Genomic DNA, 17,053 nt, shown 5'->3' with positions numbered 1-17,053 from the left:
CTGTGACTTTTTGAAGGATTTAAAACAAGACATCATTTTGTACTCACTAATTTTTGAATTTCTTTGTTGTATAGTCAAAGCACCAATGGTGTTTCACAACCTGTTTACCCTCGTTTCAAAACACTATACCAATGTACAACATAGAAAACTATAGACTTACAAGTAGTGAACAACGTTGAACTATGTTTAGTAACAATGAAAGCATAATTTATCTATGGATTAGGTGTATGTCAAGAGAGTAAGGGAAGTGGGGGTTAAGTTTACAAAATGAAGAAATGAATTCACCCACTATTAGTCCAACGACCTACTTCAGCTAGGTAATGAAGAAGCATACAGGAAGCCAACGATATGGAAATGGGTTAACCATAGGATAGCACTAGATACGAGAAGGGTCATGATGTGAATATTGGCAGAAGGATCTTCACAAGTACCGACATAATAGTTGGGGAAACAAGAATCAAGGCACATATAAAATGAAAATTTTCTTTCTGAAGCTCACTCTGTAAACATGGATAAGCTCGCTATGTACACAAATCTTGCAGGGGAAATAAAAAACTGTATTAGGATAGATTTACATCTTCTAGGAGAGAAAATGAGGAATGAACAAGCTGGAGGGAATGAATGCCTGGAAAATCCTGGTAGCTTGCTTGCTTGCTAGTTGATTGGAATTGGATACAACATCCATTTATTCTTCGACATCTCTTCCTCCTCAACTTTCCGGGCATTGGCAGTACCATGCCTCGACGGTGAGATCTGAAAAGCAATCAACCTGCGGGGGATCCCTTGTGCTGGATATTCTCAAGGAGACCTATTACGCCAAGTTCTCACTCTTGAATTTCTCACTTTAACCATGGGTCACAGTCTCCCACTGGTTAGCGAGAGATGCCCACACATACAACATCAGTCGAGGTGTGAAGCGATATTGTACTAATTTTTGGACCAAGTTATTCTTGACTATATTTCCTCCCTTGCATGGATGGTATTCCTTCCCTTGGTAGTGATAAGTGTATCCCTTGCTTAATAACATTCACGTTGGTGGTGTCTATTAAATATCCACTTCTACCTATTCACATATCATATTTGTTGAGTGACCTGCCCTCAGCGTCATCGCTGCACACCTAACCACTTTGTGGCTCACATCCTCTTCAATGAAAGAACATGCGATGGAGGGGTGATACCAAAAGGCCCCTTGTCCTTCATCCTATGTCCTACATCCTTGATATCACATCCTCTACCCTACATATCTACTGGCCCCAAATTGAATCCATCGCGTAGATGAACTCTTGGAAGATTGAGATTGAGAGCCAGTAGCAACCAAAGTGTTTCACTTGCATGTGGTAGATCCATCTAGTTGAATATCCAAATAGATCTGTATATATGGAGTAAGTTTCAATATGAAAGAATTCTCATTTACCTACTCAGTAATGTCGAAAGGCCAATATCTAAAGGGCTTGAGTTTCTTGACTTCTCCTTGCACATGTTCCTTGCGAAGGTATAGGCAAGCCAAGTCAACTTCAATGGATTAGGGGTTAAAATATTCAAATAAACTTGTTTCTTCCACTTAATAAACTAACTAATTCACCATGGCAACCCTAGCGACTAATGGATCTAGAAACATAAGGTATGATAAGCAAGGTCTATTATGAGGTTGAAGACAAGTATTTCATATGCTATGCAGAGGGAGGTCATTACTCTGTTACTTGTAGATGCTTTAGGCTATGGGTGCAGATAATGGTAATGTGCGAGATTCAAAATGAGTTTGTGCAGAGCTATGCACCCCTGCACAATGAACTAGTTTATTGAAAAAGAGTACAGAGCTCTGCACAATGAGCTACTTAGCTCATGCCAATGTAATTATTGGTTTATACAAAAATCTCAATGCTAATTATGTAATTCTAAAATATCCAAAAATTCTAGAATAATATCCCATCTATGAAATCGATAGGCTCTTTACTTCCCTATGGAGACCATGGCATTAAAAATGTTTCAAGAAAGATTAAACAACACTCTATAGTCTGTTGATATTAATTGGTGAAACGATGAACTAATAGTACCTTTTATGCTTCCAGTATCAACCTGCGATTCTATACGGATGATACTATCGTCGATATTGGAATTGGGGATTTGAAAGAAACAATTGGCATGGATCAAAACAACCAATTTCATTGCTGAAATCACTTCCATTGCACCAACAAAAGATAACAACATACATGGTATTAATATAATTTCAAGTTCTACAACTTACAGGTGAGGCGAGGAATCCATGGCAATAACAACATTTCAAGAAAGATTAATCAATGATTTATAGTTTGCTGATATTGAGTGGTGAAACGATTAACTAATAACACCTTTTATGATGCATGTATTAGCTTGCAATTTTATATGGATGAGACTATCACTAATCTTGGAATTGGAGATTTGAAAGAAATAAGTGGCATGGATCAAAACAACCACATGTATCATTGTTTAGAGAATTGAATGTTAAACAATGTGTGCAAAGTTTGGGTATATAAAAGTTCTCAGACCAACTATGAAGATTGTGGTACTTTAGGAGTCAATCTGATATAAAATCCCAAGTCAACTTATGTAACTCAATGAATAGAATAATTATAAGTTATAGCGTAGTCTTCATTGTTTCATTGTAATTTCACCCACAAGTCTGCATTTCGACTCTAGCAAGCGTCTTCCTTGAATCCACACAAGCAATTCATCCTCATATTGTCAATGTTATGTTGAAGGCATTGATCAACATAGTGGAGAGGACATTCATTCATTGATTTAGCAGGATATTTGTCATTTTCTATTTATTTCCATGCACTGGGTGTCTTTTCCAATTTACCTTTGCATTCTGCACAATGAAATTCCTCCACAATCCACACAATGAATTGAAGATTAGTTTAGCCCCCCCCCCCCTCGTGTTGAGAAATCCAATAAGTTGGCAAGTTAATTGATTTATCGTTTTATGACATTATCTTGTGATGTTTCATTATTAGTTTTCTTCTTTCAATTTATCTTATTATTATCATCAAGACTAATGCCAATTAATAAATAGAATAAGACACGAGATATAGGCACACAACTAGGGAAAAACCACTACGTAGGGGAAAACCCAATCAAGAACTCTTCCTTCCTTCAGTAGATTCAATACAAAGTTGAGATGACCAAGACCCTTATAACCTAGACTAAAGACTCCCTCCATCAAGTCATCCTTGTTTATTCTTCAGTTCTGAGTTATGTGAGTAACACTTTTCAAACACAGTATTCTCGTGCTTCAATTCTGTGGCAGTCTTCTCATACTTGAGTCCTGTGGCATCCTTACCTTTCTTCAATCCCAAGGCAAATTCCTTTGGTTTCGGTCCTATGAAATTCTTATTATGCTTATATTACCCTTTATTTGTGTCACACTTCACTTCTATAGTGGCATCATAAATCAACTTCTATTATACTTCAGTTCTGTAGTGGCATCATAACTCGGTCCTGCAATAATCTTATAACAGAGATATACTTTGGTCTTGTAGTGGTTGTGTCAAACTTTAGTTCTGTGGTAGCTCATACTTTCAGTCCTGTGGTGGCAGCCCATACTTTCGGTCCTGTAGTGGTGGTAGCCCATAAATGGTTTCATGCTTTGGTTCTGTGATAGCTTGGTTATTTTGGCCTGTAGTAATATATTTATTTTATCTGATTTTCCTTCCTTTGTGATCACTGAACTCATATCTCTGAAATTTTTGAACTTGTATATCTGTTATGTTGAGTGAATTTTACCCTCCTATTTATAATTGTCTCCCACTATAAAATAAGCTGACTAATATTTGTTTGAGAAGCCGACTTGTAGAGTATTTGTTTGGAGGCTGACCTTGTAAGGTGACTTGATGGAGAAGTCTTTTGAAAAAAAAAATGAATTTGAATTAAATAAAAGTCTTAAAGCCTACAATGGAGGCTTGACCTATGATAATTGACCCAAGCATGAAACCCATGCTTTAAAAAGTCAATTTAATTAATAATAAGATTTATTTTTCATAAAATATATTTCATTATGACTTTAGTACAATTATTAAGACCAAAATTAGTTACATTCTTCAACACTCCCTCTTAACTAGGGAGGTATTCATACTTACATATATCTATAGAGGTACATGGAATATCTTAAAACACATTATCTATGAATATTTTAGGCACACTCAGTGCCACAGACAAGATTCCTGACCAGGTAAATCTATCTAGGTGGGACTAAGATGGACTAAAGCTTTCAGCCAGTTTAGGTACCATCAGGCTTACTTGCTAACCATCAACCCAGGGATCTAGGTGCGTGTCCAAGGTCAAAGCTCCATTACCAACGCCACCCTCCCTCTTTAGGATCTAGACATCAATACATATGTCGTCCAGATGTCCTCCCAGACATTTTATACAATGCCTCAACATATCAAAGCTCTCTAACCTCAAGCATGATTTTCAAAAAGTTTGAGAGATTTCTGTGAACAGTTGCAACCCCAATCAATAACAACCTTTTAAATACTCATGAGTAAACACAAACCTTCAAGGTCTTTTTACTTCTTGATGCTACCTCACAATTCATCATAGTAGGACTTCGAGGCTTCCAAACAAATCTTGACAAAGGTTTCCTCAATCATTCAGCTTCCTTTCCTACTTCACATGTAGAACCCAAATTCTTCTTTCCTTCTTTTAGTGACACCTCAATATTCATTCTCCAATTTTATTCTTCAAGGTATCCATAAATTATGGCTATAATATGCCCTTCCTCACAATTTGTGAGATATACCCTATCGTTTATCCAGGTTCCTTCTTAAATTAGGGAGATCAACTTCTTTCTATTTCATCAGAGAATATTTCATGGCTTCCATCCTTCTTATCAGAGTCATATTTATTATCATCATTCATATGACTTCCTTCATCATGCTTCTGAATCAAGTCAACTTTACTTACGAATATCTTCAACATCTTGAAGATTATGTACCTGTACAACTTAAACAACAAGTACAACCAAATACATATAGAAGCATGAAGTTAACTATATCAAAATCATACACTAATGGAAGCATTAGACTTTAGACATCAAATACCTAAACATAGTTAGGTTCATAATCAACAAGAGACTATGCTTCTATACTTCAACTTCTTGTTCGGGTTTAGTCATAAACCCTAGATCATATCATTTAAAGTAACTGAATCAAGATATCAATCTCATTATATCTAGGGCTTCAATATTTCCTTCAGAGATATGACGTACTTAGGCTATGACATATTGCAAACCCTATAAACATTTCAAACAAGCACAATGCATCTAACAACTTTAGATTTCATATGTTTGACTTCTACTAGGGTTAAGGCAAAGGCTAGATTCCATACACTAAGATTTAACGATAAAACCCAATCTCGACACAATCTAAGGTTTCAAAAAACCAATTTGTAAACCCTAGATTTCATTTTTGAGATATTAGGCCTTAGTTGTAAATAAAAAACAAGCACAACATAATCTAAGGTTTCAACGATATGACCAACTTCTACTATGGTTTGTTGTAAACCCTAATTCATCATCATAATCATATCCTAGAATATGAGACTTCTACTAGGGCTTAGTTACAAACCCTAGAACAATGAGCATTAACAATAAGGTTAGCACATATACACATCTAGGATGCACAAACATATCATAACAACATATATCAAGTGAACCCAAGACAAAAATATCCAAACATTAAAGTTAGACATATTTTAATTAGGCTATGGTTTCAATTAGACAGAAAAACATATACCTATTCATTCCTATGACATCATAAGGGTATTTCTTGTAAACCCTACCAAACCCTAGAGATCTATGGGTTCAATACATAACACAACAAACCCTAATTTTTCCAGAAACTTTAAGGGTCTAGGATATCAACACATGGACATTATCATCAACCCTAAAAGATTAGGGTTTCCATAATAATACCAAAACTCTAAACATGACATCATAAAAACCCCAAACATCAAAATAATAGTATTTCATCAGTAACCCTAAGCAGACTAGGGCTTTCACATTATCATAGACATACCGTTAGGTTAGGGATTTACATAGAACCTTTTTAGGGTTATACAAGAATGATTAAATGTATAAAGAGGGCAGATTTATCTAATGATTAATCACCCTTATCAAGAATCTTTATGATTCATAGGTCCTAGATATAATGATGTTAGTAACGCAATCTCCAAAAGATAATGAGCGTACCTTATATGTTAAGAAAATTTTATAAAGTGTATAGTCTAAGACATACCTGGAGATGTTCCTTTTACAAACCTTATAAGGTTTCTTTTATTGAGATGCTCTCCTTGAATGATTTCATAGTTTGTTCTTCTGCAAATCCAAAGAACCAACTTGATTTATACCTACAACATTTTTTTGTTATTTTTAGGAGATGTTGAATACTAACGCTTATTGAGTCAAAATCCAAGTCTTATTCAAATTTTATTTTCCATAATGAATTGTCATATATCCTAGATATTATGGATTAGGAACAAAAGTATATGTACTTTTTTTTGTTAAAGAGAACTTTACAAATTCTAAAAATAACTAAAATATAGTTATGCCATACATACTTCAAATCTTACATATCTTAGTCTTTTGATTTCCCTTTAACTTTTTTCCCTTCCTCTAAAGACAAATTATTATTTAATCATAAGGAGGAATGTCAGTACTTACTTGTATTTGGATAAGAGGACATCAAGACTTCTTGATGAGGAACAAATTGTTTACTGCTTTCATCATGATATTTGTATCCTTCTATGGAGAAGTTGCTACATGTTCCAAAAGATTTATTCTCACACTAATGCAGATTGCTTTCTTGATATTTAATGACTTATTTCTTTCTTTGATATGTTCTTAGATTCTTGTCCTTTATCACAGTGATCATGTCTCCATTGGTTTTGAGGTGGTTGAACCTTGTAGTAATGATTGTATTCTTTGTACTTTCTTCAAACCTTTTCTGTGCCTTCATGAATTCCTATAATATACCTTCAGATTCTTGTACCTTGAATTTGGATCATAAGTTTTGCAGTTTTATGCAATTTAGCCCACGATCATAAGTCAATGTTTTTCTTTAGCTGCCTTCAATGTATAGATCAAGGAGTAACTGCATTTCCTTCTTTCCAATAAGGGATCTTTATAGCTCTGATACCATGCTGAGAAATCCAATAGGGTGGCAAGTTAATTGATTTCTTGACTTATGGCATTATATTGTGATTTTTCATTATTAGTTTTATTCTTTCATTTTATCTTCTTATCATAAAGACTAATTCAAATAAATAAATAGAAGAGGACACGAGATATAGGAACACAGCCAGGGAAAAACCCCTACGTAGGGGAAAACCTAGTCAAGAACTCTTCCTTCCTTTAGTATATTCAATAAAATTTGAGATGACCAAGACCCTTATAACCTAGAATAAAGACTCCCTCCATCAAGTCATCCTTGTTTATTCTTCAGTTATGAGTTCTATGAGTAACACTTTGCAAACAAAGTCTTCTCGCGATTCAATTCTATGGCAACCTCCTCGTACTTGAGTCTTGTGGAATCCTTACCTTGCTTCAATCTTGAGAGAACTTCCTTTGGTTTCAGTCCTGTGACATTCCTTATTATGCTTATATCACCCTTTATTTGTGTCACACTTCAATTCTGTAGTGGCATCATAACTCGACTTCTATTATACTTGAATTCTATAGTGGCATCATAACTTAGTCCTGCCATAATCTTATAACAGAGATATACTTCAGTTCATTAGTGGTAGTGTCAAACTTTAGTTTTGTGGTAGCTCAGAATTTCGGTCCTATGGTGGCAACCCATGCTTTCGGTACTGTAGTGGTGGTATCCCAAAAATAGTTTCATACTTCGATTCTATGATAGCTTGGTTATATCGGCTTGTATTAATATATTTCTTCTATCCAAATTGCCTTCCTTTGTGATCAACAAACTCATATCTCTGAAATATTTGAACTTGTATATCTATTATGTTGAGTGAAGTTTACAGTTGCATCCCACTGTAAAATAAGGCGACCTTTTTTTGAGAAGCTGATTTGTAGAGTATTTGTTTGGAGGCTGACCTTGCAAGGTGACTTGATGGAGTATTTTGACAAAACAAATTTGATTCTAACTAAAATAAAAAATCCTAAAGCCTACAATGGAGCCTTGACCTATGATAATTGACCCAAGCATGAAACCCATGCTTTAACATGTCAATTTAATTAATAATAAAATTTCTTTTTCGTTCTTTTGATAAATATATTTCATTATGACTCAAGTATAATTATGAATACCAAACCTAGTTACATTCTTCAACACCTCGTCTATGTAAAGGACCTGCAAATGCATAAGTTCTAGAATCATTGGGTAGTGTAATAGCATAACAGTGGTAGTGTCAGAGCAACACCCCCCTACGTAAAGGACCTGCAATGACGTCAATGTCAGAGCACTCACTGACAGAATATGCACTCTCAAAATTAGTTTATTTATTTATTTTTAAATGAATTGTCAGGCATTGATGAATACCAAAAACAAAACACCCTCTACCAAGGGGATTATGTCCCATCAGAGCTTGCTCATCAAATAAAAAAATAGAAATAAGATTACCAAAAAATTAGAAAATTTTTTTTGAATTTACCGGAAAATAGGAATATTAAGCATTTTCTACAAACTTTGGTTAAAATTGCAATGAACTCGAAAAAATAATGAAAATCAATGCAAGGCGATTGTTATAGTCCCTGGCAAGGTAGGGACTAATAAGAGTAACCTTTACAAAAAAGTAACATTAAGTTAATAGTAGATTTTATGATTTGAAAGATATCTTCTTTATTATTGTTAATTTTATTTTATTTTTATTTTTTTCTTTTCTTTTCAAATTTGTTAAATTATTATCTACTAAATTGGGTTTTGTTATATTCATAAATTAAATTTATTTTTCAATGAACATATACCAAGTCTACTCTTTGATAAATATAGAACTCTCTCTTTCAGTAAAATAATTTTGGCAATCTCGCTAAACACATCCAAACTCCAATGAACATATACCACCACTCTCAAATAATATATATATATGTGTGTGTGTGTGTGTGTGTGTGTGTGTGTCAAATTTAACATCCTCAAACTAAAAATGTGTTGCATGACATATTAGTCCCTGTGAGAGAAGTTAGAAAATACATAATGAACATTTAAATTTAATATCATTAAATACACAAGTAACGACCCCCAAGGAGGGTGCCCAAGAGCGGGCATATCCTCCCCGCCTTGACATGATGGGAACTCAATTGAAAGGCGGTTACGAATCCCAACCTACCTGGTGCATTGCATGCGCTCCAATGAAACCACAAGTTACAAGTACAAGTACAATTTTGATATTCTTATATTTGAAGGCCATTGTAACGCACCCCATCCTAATCCCTGACCCAACTAAGGTTAGGAGGCAGTCACTAAGCTCACACAATCTCAATGTTCCAGTTATGGAAATGGGGTCTAAAATTCCACTATTTTCCAACTACTTCAAAACTTAAAACTGATAACATTGTTGTGTTCGTCTTGTCAAGATATTTCCAATGATATAGATTTTGACTTGATCCGACAACCAGATCAAGAGATATGATCATTTGAACCTAATGCACTACATTCCATTGTGTCATCCTTAACCTCCACATGGCACCCACATGATACCACACGCAGTGCCCTTGTGGCACTATGCCACCTAGAAATCCTACGTGGAAGGTGCATCTACCTTGTGGTCAGAGGTTGACCCTTCCTCGCAAAATAACCAACCAGTGCATCAAAGTCCCCGTCCTTGACTTGGACATTGGCCCGACCTCCCGCCCGACTGCCCAACCCTCCACCTAGTAGGTCCTACTCGACCTGCTCCGGGACCAACTAGGTTCTGGGCTTGATTTGGTCAAGAAGGTCGATTGATCTGATCCCCGACTTGGTAGGTCCTACTAGTCCTTCCAACCTATTTTTGCGAGTCCTTTTTACGCTTGGAGAATGTTTTGATTTCTTCACGAAATCACCTAGACCCGAGATATTCCGACCTTTTGGCCTGAGTGAAATATTCTTCATGATTTCACTTCCTCCCTCAGCGCATGAAGGTTATGAAACCATTACTCTGAGCTCTCAACATCAACAAAACTTGCTGAAAGATACATAGGGGTGCAATCCCTAAAATTTGAATACTATACATTCAAAAAGGATATACAAAGGACGTGCAAGTGAGCACACTTCTCATGTTTACAGGGATATTACCTAGACTTTTGCCACAACATGATATGCATGTCCTTTTCTTAACAGATCAACAATACAAAATAAGAAATGAAACAATAACGATACAAGCTTGCGAGTATACTCGCCAATTTAATGAGATAACATAAAGACTTCACCATCTCTACAGAACTCGAATTCATTGAGATTTGACCTATTAAACAAACAAGAATTATGTGATTCCTCAAAAATGTATATAAGAAAGCTAATATCCATTCACACATAGGAAATCGTATTCCTTAGTATCAACAAGATCATTTATCCATTACCATACACATGTACATATATTTTAACATAAAAGGACCAAGTAAATACTTATCTTATGTAGCAAGTTGGACTGAAAACTGAGAGTGGGACTTCGAATCTCCACCCAACCATAGACAAGCTACAACCGCATTTACTTGTAGCCATCACCCCCGAACCAAATTCCATAGCTTGAGGAGGAGTGCTTTCCAAGGGAAAATTTCAACAATTAAACAACTGAAATAAGATAACACAAGGCCACACTGCCATAAAGGAAGGTTCATCCACGGATAAGCTATTGTAGGAGAATAAAAGCCATATTTACCATATAATTCATCAGTGAGAGCAAGCACCAGAGCTGTCATTGCCTTTTGGTTCGTCAAATCCCCCAATACCTGGGTGCTTCTCTCCTAGCCAACAATTCATTAATCCACAAACTTCCAGTGGTTCTTCAACCTTAAGGAAGCCACTATTCTCTATAATTATTTCACCTAGCAAGCCTCTACAAGGATTCTTTATTTGGTTTTTAATCTCTCTATATCTTAAAAGTTGTCAATTCTAGTTGCTTCTTTGCATTCTAACCTCCACCCTTGGAGGAAATTTTCATTCTCTTACCACAATGTTCTCTGCATGTTTTCTTTCACAACTTCTGCACGCCCTCAGAGAACTTGTTCTCTCTGCATATCCACTATGAGTGCATGAGAGTGAGCATGAATGAAGGTCATATTCTCTCTTCCTAACAAACTAACCACCCATCGTTCTCCATGCTAGTCAACTTTTTGGACAACGCAACCCATGTTGCCTTGAATTTTATCCTTTTCTTACTTTCTATTGGGGTTAACAGACACCTGGGCTTGTCCCTTCTTCTTTCATTTTATTTATGGCACATTCAACCCATTTAAAACCACTTAGCCAACCAGGATTATTATTTAAAAACAACCATTCCCTTAAGTAATGGAATATGTGTCCCTTCCTCAACCAATTAAATAATTATAATTATTTACACTGAGAGAAATATTAACGAGAGGATGCCACAACCAAATAGATGTGAATTTTATAGATAAATGGTTAAAGATGCTAGAAGGGTATTTTCTGGTCCACATTTTTTCGAATAGAGAAAAAATTACCTTTGCACTCGTTAATGTTGCACACATGTCAAACATTGCGGGCAACTTATTGTGAGTAGAGGGTGATAAAGGAATCCACACTATTTTCCATCACACCCACTTTGTACTATATTAAGGATGCTATTAAGGAAAAATATTACCCTATTGAAAGCTACAAAGACCAATACATGAGATGGACCACACTATGGTAGGAAAGGGCCCAAGCAGTGATAGAGTTCACAAATATATTTCATACCTTGCACCTAAAGTTGGGTACCAAAGACTCTAAGCAACATCTTGTGCTCAAGTACCATGGTTGTCTGCACAAATACATCCAAACATAAATGGGTTTCCTTAACATCTCTTTGACACAACATACCAATATGCTGTCAAAATGGAGACAAAATTTAAATAAAAGAAGTGAGACTTTAGATCTGAAAATCCTTCACAACATAGCAAGGCAAGGGCATCCCCAAATTGTAGAACAAAGGACAGAGCCAGGATGGACCTCCCCAATACAACTCACTTAAAACCCTAAACAAAGAATGGTAATGGGAATATGAACAAAGACACGAGAAAGTGGTGTTATTTCCACAAGAGCTCCTCTCATAACACCAATGAATGTCGCGCAAGGCAGTCATTAATGTCCGAGCTAAAATCCTTAGAGTCAAACATAGGTTTTGACACTGAACTAGACCTAGATAAGGGGAAACAAATCACTGATGCATAAACTAGTGCCATTTTTACCACAACCAAGGTCCAACAATGTGAGCCCAAAGATCCAAAGGAAGGTGAGTGCCTCTTTCACTCACAAATGTGGATGAAGGGTGCTCCACTGTGATTCATTGTTGATAGTGGGAGTCAAAAGAACCTAATCTCAAAAAATGTCTTTAAGAAGTTGGGCCTACTGACAACACCACACTCACATCCACACACCATTGGGCGGCCCTACCAAAGGCGATATCTTCATGTCAACCAACAGTGCCACCTGCCCTACAACATCAAGCCTTTCAAGGATGAGGTATTGTGTGTAAGGTCCCACCTTACCAACCATCAATATTATACTAAGGATGACTCAAAATGCGATATTATTTTATTTTGTTTTAAGTTTTTAAGACGTAAAAGTTAATGCAAGGTCATATATTTGTATTTGTATTTTATTTTTATTGGTTTTCTTTACACTTCACACTAATTTCTACTAACTAACTAACCCATGGTAATTGTAATCTTCTCATCAAAGCTACAGGGTCATGGTTTGTTAACATCCAAAACTTACAACCATAATACTTGTTTCTCAAGCTTAAAATCACATTTAAATGATATAGTCTTTAGTGGGATAAATACTATCAATATTTGCAAACCACAATTTCCAATAAGCTAATTGTTCATTCTATTGCAATTAAATGTGTTTAAGAGTGACTAATTTGATTTTGTTCTAAATAATATGCCTATGAATTCTTTGGTAAAACAAATGAAAGAAAAAAAAGATAATTCAACTTCTAAAGGAGTGGTTTCCAATGATTACGAATTCATATGTGAGCTAATATTACAACAATTCACTTACCCAATTTGAATTCCATGGATTTTTAATTCAATGGAATCATCATGTTTATTCATTGAGATATTTCTAGAAACACCTTGGTTGCAAATCCAAATTCAATTAGTCATATTTTCAGACAATTCATAGATGTAATTAGCTACAACCATTGAAGCATTATGCCAAACAGTTTGCAAGCATGAAATGTACAGCCATTGAGGCATTTTGTCAAACGCTTACAACCATAACCCTTAAGGCAATTTCACCACAATTAACTAACATGAATCTAAGATTACATAACTTCTTTTTGATTGCTAGTAATGCCAATAAGTGAACCTAATATATAAGTAGAACTATCATCCATCTTCATTGTTGCATATACAACAATTTAGGCACATAAATGACTATAAACATTTAATAAATTTTACAAATAGCTCGCAACAATGTAGCTACAACCATTGGAGAATTTTGAACAACAATTAGTAGTCACAAAATAAGTTGCTAACTATTAAACTATCAAACAAGCAGTCACAAGTTATTTAAACTATCATTGTATTAACCACTGAGACTTTAAAATAAGAATTCCAAGTTTATATAATAGGTTGGTTTCATAAATAGAGATTACCAGGTAAATCACAACTAAAAAAAAAACAAAACAAACCACTAGGCAACAACAACAAATATGAAAAATATACCAGATTAAAGAACCAGATTCCGAAACTCTGTTTTTTGAAATCAAAGTTGGGGTGACATGGTCATATGGTACAAATACCCCTTGAAGTTAAGATGAATCAAAAAAAAAAAATCCCAGAAATGTGATTCTTTAAAACCACAACCAAAAACAAATTCCTACTATCTCATTTATCACTTATGTCAAACATATAATGTGCAAACTTATCTATAGCTGTAAAAGGAGAAGGAAAACCCAAATTTATGCTATTAATATATTTTCATAAAACTCATGGTAGCTTGAATGCTTCAATAAGACCTATTTTCAATCAACTTTCAATGAAAATGTACAAAAAAAAAACTTACTTAAAATAAACTACAGTTACTACAAAATTTCTTAAACATTTAGTGTGCAACATTTGATATACATCTAAGTTTTAGTCAACAACCAAATAAGCAAAAAGCATGTAATAACTATTAAAAAAATACAATATATTGTTCTCAATATACCTGGCATTGAATTTATACAACTCAAAAAAAAATATGGGAGTATGCTCTAGCTCCAATGAGAGTATACTCCAACTCCAATATCGTTACCAACTCATTGTGAACCACCCGGTTTTGCTCCCAACCATATCCAGAAAGAACTTCTCCTGCTGGAACCCCCGAGCTGCAAAAGCTCACAAGCAGTACCAAAAGGCAACAGTAGAGAGATTTTCAAGGAAAACTAAGGAAGAAAACTTTCATTTCCTCTCAATACCACTCATGGCCAACCTCAATAGCTAGAGCTCTTAGGACTTTAGTAAGAATTTCAGATTTATTTTGGAAGCAATTGGCTACTCTCCATATCTCTCCTTCTCACCATCTTCCTCAAGTCTCTTCCACTCTTGGCATCATAATACACACACCCAAGTGAGAATACATGAGACTCATATATAGGAGGAGCAACCAATTCTTCTCATAAAGGAGGAGTAATGTGCATACATTGTATTCCATTTAGAGGAGTGTAACTTATGCCATTAAGGATAGGTATGCATGCCTTAGTTAAGAAGAGTGTAACATATGCATTAAATAAAGCAAAAGAGGAATATTTTATGACATATTTTTACTGAGTGAAAAGAATATGTCATTCTTTGATGAGTGCATAAAATAGAGTGTAATGTATTATTTAAAAGAGAGATAAAGTTACATAGATCCATGAGAGTCATGAAGGAGAGAGGTGTGAAGTGATTGAGGAAATGAAGTTGACATGTAATTCTTTTTTAATAATAATATCACAGTCTCATAAAAGATAATAATAATATTAATAATATTGAGGATTCAATCAAGATTGAATTATTAGGATTGATTAATGATAAGTTAAGTGGGTTTCTTTCAACTACGCTTGATTACCAATTTATGCAAGGCAATTTACTATTTTTGGAAACCCATGTTTGAGATGCTAGGCACAACTTTCTATTTTTAGAAAGTCATTCTAGAATTGTGAGAATGAAATTTTATTTAAGGAAATTCATCCATGAGTTGTCGATTTTCAACATCCATGAGTGGTATTTTTCTTCTGGAGAATAGGGATTCCACACCCCTATTTCATGCATCTCCATGCCTTAGTAGATTGAGGACTTCGCGCCCTAATCTACTCCAAAGATCCAAGATTCCACAACTTGATATATTTAAATATTCAGGACTCCGTGCCCTAAACATACAAGAATCCATGTCTTTATCTCTCTTGGATTTAGGACTCCATGCTCTAATTTCCGTGCCTCCTCATCTACTGTGCTTTGAAACTCTGCGTTTCTCCTTATGGTACTAATTGTGAGCTTTAACCATCTGATGGTTCGTCGGTAAGGCCTTGTTCAAAGACCTGCACACATTACAATCTCATACATCAAAGGAATCAAATGAATTTCGTAATGAAATTAACTTAATCACATTTTACCAAGAATGGTGCATGACTTCCACAGTCATTTTGGTTTTGAAGAAATGACTTCCACAATCATTCATAATTGAACATCTTTGTTGGAAAATGACCAGGTACCCTACAACATCCTGCTTAGTACAATATTAGACATATATAATCACACAAATCATGTATCATCCATAAATCATAATTAACCATCTATTCCACATAACCATGAGCATCCATGGGTCTATGTGTCTCAATCTTGGATCACCATCCATGTCATCTGATTTGTGAGCTTCATAAATCAGATGCAAAAAGAGAAACATATGCATAAAATTTACTTAACCAAAGCCATCTAATACAGATAATCAAAGATACCACACATAAGAGGAAATATAAATATATAAAACATTGTTCCCCAATCCAGTGATCAATCTGCGATACATAAACATAAAAAGAAATATAATTATGTATATAAAACATTATTCCTCAATCAAGTGATCAATCTGCCATATATATAACTCGTAAAAAATCACCCTTGATGTTTCCCCCCTTGAAGTTTGTGATGTTTTGTTAGGCCAACCATACTTGTGGAAGTGTCATACTGTATATGAGTCTAGACCTCGTAGTGTTATTATTATTTTGGGTAGACAACTATTCATGATGACAAAGGTAATCTTGTCTACTGCCATTTCTTTATATTTTCTAAATAATGTAGTAAGGTCATCTCCCATACTAAGAAATTTCTCTGATTTCCTCTCCGCTCTCAAAGTAAGGGAAGACTATGGCCACATCCATGGCCTCAACAAAGGGCTTATCTACACAGTAGAGGCAAGTGGATAAGGTCATGGAAGAATACAACGACATCTTCTCCTCAACCACTAGGGTACCTCTGCACTGTCAAGTCAAACATTCAATCAATTTGACCCTTGGCGCACCTCTACCCAATGGGCCAATCTACCACTTCTCTCTTCTGGAAAATGAAGAAATAAAGTGATAGATCCAATATATGCTCCAAAAATCACACATCCAACCAAGTTCCTCACCCCATGGAAGCCAAATTCTACTCGTGCAGAAGAAAGAGGGGACCTGGCGACTCTGTAATGATTATCGGGCCTTGAAAAAAATCATAGTCAGGAACTGGTACCCAATTCCCCAGATTTATGATCTTCTTGGCCAACCCAAGGGGGCCAAGTACTTTAGTAAAATTGATTTGAAATCCAACTACCACCAAGTCCCAATAGAACCAACTGATGTGTGGAAGGCTACTTTCACTTCCAAAGAGGGAATTTTTGAATGGTTGGTCATGCCCTTT

The sequence above is a fragment of the Pinus tabuliformis genome, chromosome J, assembly GCF_031772625.1.
Source record: "Pinus tabuliformis cultivar Carrire ecotype Pingquan chromosome J, CPIR1, whole genome shotgun sequence".
NCBI lineage: Eukaryota > Viridiplantae > Streptophyta > Pinopsida > Pinales > Pinaceae > Pinus > Pinus tabuliformis.
Note: the sequence above shows the minus strand (reverse complement) of the source record.